We start from the raw sequence: 7324 nt of genomic DNA on the forward strand, positions 1-7324 counted from the left end.
AGTTCAGGCTGAGACTTACATTGCCATCATCTATAAATTTAGTATTTTCTAATTTCAGAAATTAGCGCATCTCCTTGGAGTATAAGCTCAGAACACTGATTCAAGTTGGGAGTGATCTGTGCCATGTATGCTCAAGATACAGCAGTCTGGGAAGATGTAACAAAACAGGATTTCACATGAGGAGGTTGTCTCAGGAGGATGCAGATCTATGTGGCTGGTTAAGGGCATGTGATCTTCCTGAGTTTCTGTTCACCCATCTCCAGGGGTGAACAGGTTTTCCACCTCCAGGCTCCTTGCCTGCCTTCCTCCACTCAGTCACACCCCATACCCCTCGTTCTGCAGTGTCCCAAGCCTTAATTATTCTCCTCTCATCATCTCAGTATTCCTAGAGCCAACAGTGCTTTCCAGGTCTGTTAACCTCCTTCACATTTTCTTCTCTTTTTGGGTGGATAGTCTTTCTTCTATTTTTTCATTGACTTATTTTGGCCTCCCCAGTAACTCCGCCATCTCTCACCAGCAGCTTTACCATGCCTTCTTTCTTTCTGTGTTTCCCAAGTCCATGTCCTTGGCTATCTAGTCTCTGATTTCCACTTTTAACCTACCATTATTTTTTCTTGTCTTCCCGTCCTGCTTCAAACTCTTTGTCCCATTCCCACTCGTACTCTCACCACCCACACTTTCTCCTTACGCTATGCCTCTCTTCGTGATGCATGTTCGGAGTACACAGCCTGCTTTGCAATACATGCCTGAACCTTTACACACTGCCATCAGTTAACATGAAACCTACTTGTTCATTCAGCAACTTGTTCATTCAGCCTCAAGTGTAAACACTGTTTTTTCATTTCGTAGCAATTGCTGCCTGTGTCCTACGCTTTTCAAATGAGTGGCTATTGCTCCATATATTTGGAACAGGCAGCATGTGCCTTTGTTTTGCTGTTGTTAAAGCCTCCACAAGCACAACACAACAAATGCTGAAATGTTCTTATCCTGTGTTTTTCCGTAGCTCTTGGAACACTGAAGAGTAACCTATCTTCTGCCTTCCTCTAGCTTGGAGGGCAATTGTTGGAATATAGATATTGTCCATTTTTTTCGGCTTTTCCTCCCTTCCCCAGCAATGGGGCATAATACTCTGCTCTGACTGCAAGCATACGATATATACAGACTGGCATACATTCATTTGGGGCATGACTGAAATCATCTATCTTGTGGGTTCCGCTGTATTGTCAGGGGAAACTGGGCCTCTGTAAAAACAGTTGTGCACTGACACTACTGGTTTGGCTCTGTACTTTTTGTGCCCGCCACGACTCTATCTTTCCCTTCGTGACAGTGATATACCGCTCAAAGATGCCAGAAGTGTTCTGGCACTTACAGCTGTTGGTTCTAAAAACTGCCCAAGCACGTCTGACATTCTCACTGGAGCACGTTCCTCCCCCAAGAAGGAAAGCACGCCCCGTGTGTTTAGCAAGTCTTTAGGTTTTGTACAGCAGCTACTCCTGCAGCTACTCAGCCACGTAGTCAAAGCAAGGAATATGCTCGGGGAAGTCTCACATAGCAGAGAACAACTGATACTAGATGCTTGTGTACGTGAGTGAAGCAATGCTGAGGCCCTTGGTAGGAAGGCAGTGAGCACGCAAAGGCAGAGCTTTCTGCCTTCCTCTGCAGCTGCTGGCAGTGAAAGGGTATTTGTTAGAGGGGAGCACACGCTGTTTCTACAAGCAAATGGAGAAACCCGTTCTGTGCAGGATTACTGCATTCTTAATATTCTGAAAGACTCCTAACAGTCTTTATGCTTACCCCAGAGGAAGATCTGAAGCCTCCCCTTATACTCTAAGCTGCACGTGTGTATGTAATGAATTAAGCAGTGGAACTTACATGCACCACCGTGCAAGTTAGCAAGGGAGAGACTCAAGAGTGAGTATCAAGCACCCAGTTTTTCAAAATATGGAGGAACCTCGCTGCCTATTCGCTAAAATAAGTTATCACAAGCAAGACACACATCTGTTCTTGTCCAGAAAACAGTTCATTCACCTGTGAGCACACAATTTCTGAGCAGTAGTTTTTCTGCAGATTTTGCCCTACCTAACCTAAGGAGGAGGCCCCTTCCTCAGGAAAATGAGTACGTGTCACAGGAGACAGTAAAGCTGGGCTTCAACCTTCAATGTGCATTCTGCCATGCTATCCTCAAACCTGTTCTGTTTGGAAAAAAAAAAAAAAAAAAAAAAAACAAAAAAAACTCCTAGGTACTCCTCCAAATCTGGGGGTGAATAGGACTATTCAAAGAGCAAATAACCATTCAGTATGTGACAGGGGGTTTCACTAGAAGAAAAAGAAAAAAGTCTGTGTTAGATCACATCTAGGCAAATAGAGAAGCGATCCTAGGCTACTATAGTTGCTGCTGTGGTACTGCTGGGATGGCACCTTCTCCAGCTCCTGACCTTGTCACTGGATTTTGCATGGCATTTTATGCATGGAGGTTTATTTTTTTCTTATTGTCGTTTGTTTGTTTGTGTTTCTTTATTTGCTTTCGGGTAACTCAACCCTTCAAACCAGTTCTCCTTGGTCAGAGCAGAATAGTGTCCAGAAACAATGAATTTTGAGTTAGATGATGACCATCATTTGATCAAGAGAGGATAGTCCAGAAGACAACAGCTTTTCAGCAAATGGCAATTTTCCACAAATGTTCCTTGTTCTTTCCATAGTCTCATTCTACAACTCTCTCACATCTCCCCGCTTGTCTGCTTTGCCTGTCAATGCACGAAAAGCAAAACACCTTGTGGCAGACCTAGGGTAATCAATACACATGAAAATTGGCCAGCCAACAGTGAAAGAAGATACAGATCTTTACCTACCCTTGTGGGCAGGCAGGACAAACACCTGTGTGGGCCATTTGTTGCACAGACTGCTGCCCTCTGATGTTTGTCTTGCTGTCCTCTGGAATTTCAGCTGTCAGTACATGAAGAAATTGTGAGACTACAGTGAATAACCAGTTTAACGTGAGTCAACAGTATCAGCATTGCAATGTGAAAGGTAATCACCTTTTGGACTGCGCAAACAAAAATATAGTCCACAAAACACATGAAGTAATCCTTGCAGCGTATTCAGCATGGGTAGGGTCTGCTGTCAATTTTTATGTCCACAGAGGAGGTCATACCTTCACTATGCAAAGGATTATAGGATATAAGGATGACAGAGTATAATTGTGAGCTCCCTCATCAGAAGACCACCTGTATTTGATACTGATTTTTGCTACTCAGTTGAACGCTTGCTAAGTCCGATTGCAAAGTACCAGTTTATGACTGGAACAGTAATAATAAAGTATTAGCAGCTTTTGCCTTAGGAGGGTACTGCCATTCTTGTTTCAGACCAAATTTGCACTTGGCCTGTATTAAAGTTATTAACTTTGTCAGGAATTGTCAATAATGGCAGAAAAGGAGCCATTTTTGCAGCAAAGGAAAGCAGATGATTAAAAATTGATCTTGCCATCAAGCTTGTTCTGCAGGGGAGAATTAGAAAGGCCACGCCAAAGCATTTCACAGGCAAGTGGGGCTGCTGCCTCTAGGACAAAAAGAGCACCTGTGCCGCTTTGCAGAAACCTCACATGAACCTGAACTGCAAACTTGGAGGGCTGACATGCTTTCAGCTTTGGTGAAAAAACAGCCTGCAGTTTAAATATTGGACTTGAATCCATATCGACTGCACCAGTGATTAGCACGCAGAGAATAGCACTCACAGTGCTCATTTCACCAGAATTGAGGGAAACGGTCCTGAGAGTGGGCAGTTAATGATGAAAGGAGTACCTGCAATTCTTTCCTCCAGATCCAGTCATGGAAACTACTCTCTTACTGCCTTTGCAGTTTTGCAGAATGAGGACCTAAATAATCCCTCCCACACCCCAGAATAGTCTCGCCTTGTAGCAATTGAAAAAAAAAAAAAAAAAAAAAGAAGTAATTTTTTATATTAGGAGAGGACAGTATCAGAAGAGCAAGAATGGACTATCGATCCTCATACACCTCTGATTCAACTCTGCTTTTTCTCACAGGCTTGCAGGAACTCTCTATATCCTGAGCATTTTCCCCAAAATATCTTCCCAACGGGGCCTGAGGGAGGAGATCATGAAATGTACCAGCCTCCAGCTGTCAGGCCCAGTCTGTCAATCCTCACGTGAGCTGTTTTGTGGATGGGAATGGGATAACACACCAGGGGCTGGGTGTCAAGATGAGAGAAGGGCCAGCAGTAACAACGTTCTCCTTAAGATGCTTAAACACAAGGTGAACACTGTTCAGCACCACGTAGTATGGGACTCTTGATCCTCAACAGGAGGATAATATTCCTGTTATAAACTAAGCAAGCCCACTTGGCTGTAATATTTCCTGCAGCAAACCTGAGCCCTGCTCTGGCAAGCAGCAAGGTGGGAGACACAAGCAGCTACGGTGCAATACAGCGGCAATAATAGCACTAGAGAAATGCAGACGCTGTTTTCACTTTGCTTTTCTTTCTTTTTTAAGGCACATGGGGGAAAAAAGGGGGAGGAAAAGGTGCTACTTCATTGCATTGAATGGTTTGATTTCACGGAGATTCCGGTATCTGGTTTTTAACATTTGACCTTGAAGAATGCTTGGTGCAGATTTTGGATCGGAGCTGCCACGTTACATGTGTTTTGTAACGCCTGCTAACAGCTGGAGCAGAACAAGGCCTTTCCTGCGCGCAGGAAGAAACCTCGCAGTCACGAACTGCCTCTCTCAGCAGCTTGTCCCGTGTGCGTGTGTGTGTGTGTCCTGCGTCAGATGCTGTCGTCGTGCAGCCGTGAGTCACTTGTTCAGACCCCACTGCTCCGGGAGAGCAGCTTGGCATCGCCCTGCTGCTTATTCCCCTTCCCCGGGGGAATGTGCACAGGGAGCAGTGGGAAGCCAGGCCACCGCTGCGCTCCCAGCAGAACAGATTTGCATTCGAGTTCAAGCTGCGGGGAGTACATGGTGTGTTGACTAATGCTGCCTCTGTTTCTAGTCCTGTTACCTGGGTAATGGCAATTTCACTTTGTTCTTTTCCTTCCAGCGGTTACAAAGAGACTTTCTACTTTAAATTAACCTTTAAAAGCCTGAAGGGAATTCAGTAAGCTTGCAACCAAACTGCCTAGGTTTTCCATCTAGCATCAGCTCACTAGCAAGATAGTGATAACAGTAAATAGCAAAAAATAGTCAAATGAATACAAAGTACCTAAATAAGAAGGAATAAAACCAGAACCTAAGACTACAGACCATTGTACGAGCCATGCAGTTGTGTGCAAGCCACAGAACGTGGATTTAAGTTTCTGCCAAGGGAGAGCCAGAAAACACAACGCCGTTTTCGACTCATTTCAGACTCTTGCCTAAGTGAAAACAGGATGCTTCATACAAAGATTATTTATTCTGAGGGCCTTTCATCTTCCTAAATTTGGTACTTTAGGATGGGAGGAGAAAAGACAGAACCTTTTATGTAAAAATTACCACCACCACATATTGAAAAACATCCAGCAAGATACTAGCAGGTTTCATAGCAAAGTTTTTTTTTTCCCCTGACAGCCTGCATTAAATACACTAAACTAATACAGAAAAGATGGAAGATGAATAGGCAAAAACTGTAAGTTTTCATCTGGTCCTGAGAGATTCATGAGCTGCCTATCATCAGCAGCAAGGCTCCTTGGCAAACTGTCCATAGCTGGTTAGAAATAATCAGCAAAAATTAAATGCAAGCCCTAAACATGGCAGGAGTCAACTGCAAATTGCTGTGCCTGGCATTTGTATTGTTTTCCCTAGAACTGTGCTCTATTCACTTAAAAACTCGCCTGTTCCACCCAAGGAGCTCTTTCACTGTGCTCTGGAGTATGTGCATGTGGGGAGCGATAGGGTACTTTCTACTCTTGGCAGGCAGCAGTGGTGGAGTTCAAGCCCTCAGTGGCCAATTCTGCAGCCTGTCAACATCAAACAGCATTTTCTTCCCTTTTCCCTAAAGAAAAAAGAGTGTTTTTTCTAAGGAAGAAACACTGGGCGCTCTCTCCTTTCTGTCAGTCCACTTGGAGACAGCGCAGACCTCGTGAATGATTCCTGTTCTTCCTTTCAAAGGGATTAATGACAGGGTGAGACTTGGGGGCTTTCTTTCCAGAAACAAAATCACGCCGTGGCAATACTCCGCAGAGACGAGTACGCAGATTGGATTATACAAGCGTTTACAGTTTCAGCCTTCATTTTACTGCAAATATCTCCCAGATGTTTAGCATAGTGTTAAAGCCAATGAAAACGTGGCTCCAGCCTGGAACGAGATCTGCTCCCTACATTAAGAGGCTGTGGGATTCATTTCCCTGTGGAGCTGAAGTCTTGGCACTTCCATGCTTCTCAACAGATCTGGATCAAAGAGGTAGGATTTAATCAGGGATTCTCTCCACATACACAACGGGTTGTGAAGAGCAGAATGATCTCCGTGAGAGCTATTTGGGCATCATGTCCTTCTCTGAGCAGGGTCACAGAGAACAGTCAAGACTGGAGTCCAACTAAACCTTGATCAAGCTAATGCTTCAGCTACAGAAAGAAAAGCTAAAGAATCGAGTGCCTGGGAATCTTAGCAGGCTTAACAAAAAAAAAAAGGAAAACTTCTCCCTTAAGATCTTGAACTCTAGTTTCAGTCTTTTTCCCTTCTAATGTATTTTTTTTTCCTGAGTTTGTGTGCATGCTTTTACATTGAGCATTGCTTTCACCATCTGGTTATCCCTGTGAGCCTCCCTGGAAGGTCAACCAGCAGAAGAAACAGTGACTAACTTCAACAACAAACATTGCAGGAATGCTAACAGGAGAGAGGGAGAGAGTTTCCAAGAGTGAAGAACTTACACATAGTGTAAAAAAAAAAAAAAAAATTATAGTGAGCAGAATCCAAAACCTCCCAGGGCTTTATTTTTATTCTGCAAGACAAACATCTGAAGGAGAAATGTAAACAAGGCACAGCTTAGCCTAGGGACTATTACAGCGCGTTACGTGTTCTGTGTGGAACACTGTAAAATGCCCACAGCGAAGGCACTGGAGGGTTTTTGTTGTTGTTAAAAGCAGCTCTGACATTGGCTACTATCTGCTGGTGTTGAATCCAAAACGCTGTGTGGTAATTCAGAAAACCAGCGTACAATCCCAAAGGAATGATGTCACCATTAAATGTTCTTCTCGGTTTAACTCTCCACGAGGAATCCACGCACAATTGACTTGTAGGAAGGATTTTAAGCCTGTTCTCATCTCCAGGAATAAGCATTCAAGACTTCTTACGTAGGAAGGGCTCACAAATCACACCATTAAAATACAAAAATGCT

The sequence above is a fragment of the Aythya ferina genome (genome assembly GCF_964211825.1).
Source record: "Aythya ferina genome assembly, chromosome: 1".
NCBI lineage: Eukaryota > Metazoa > Chordata > Aves > Anseriformes > Anatidae > Aythya > Aythya ferina.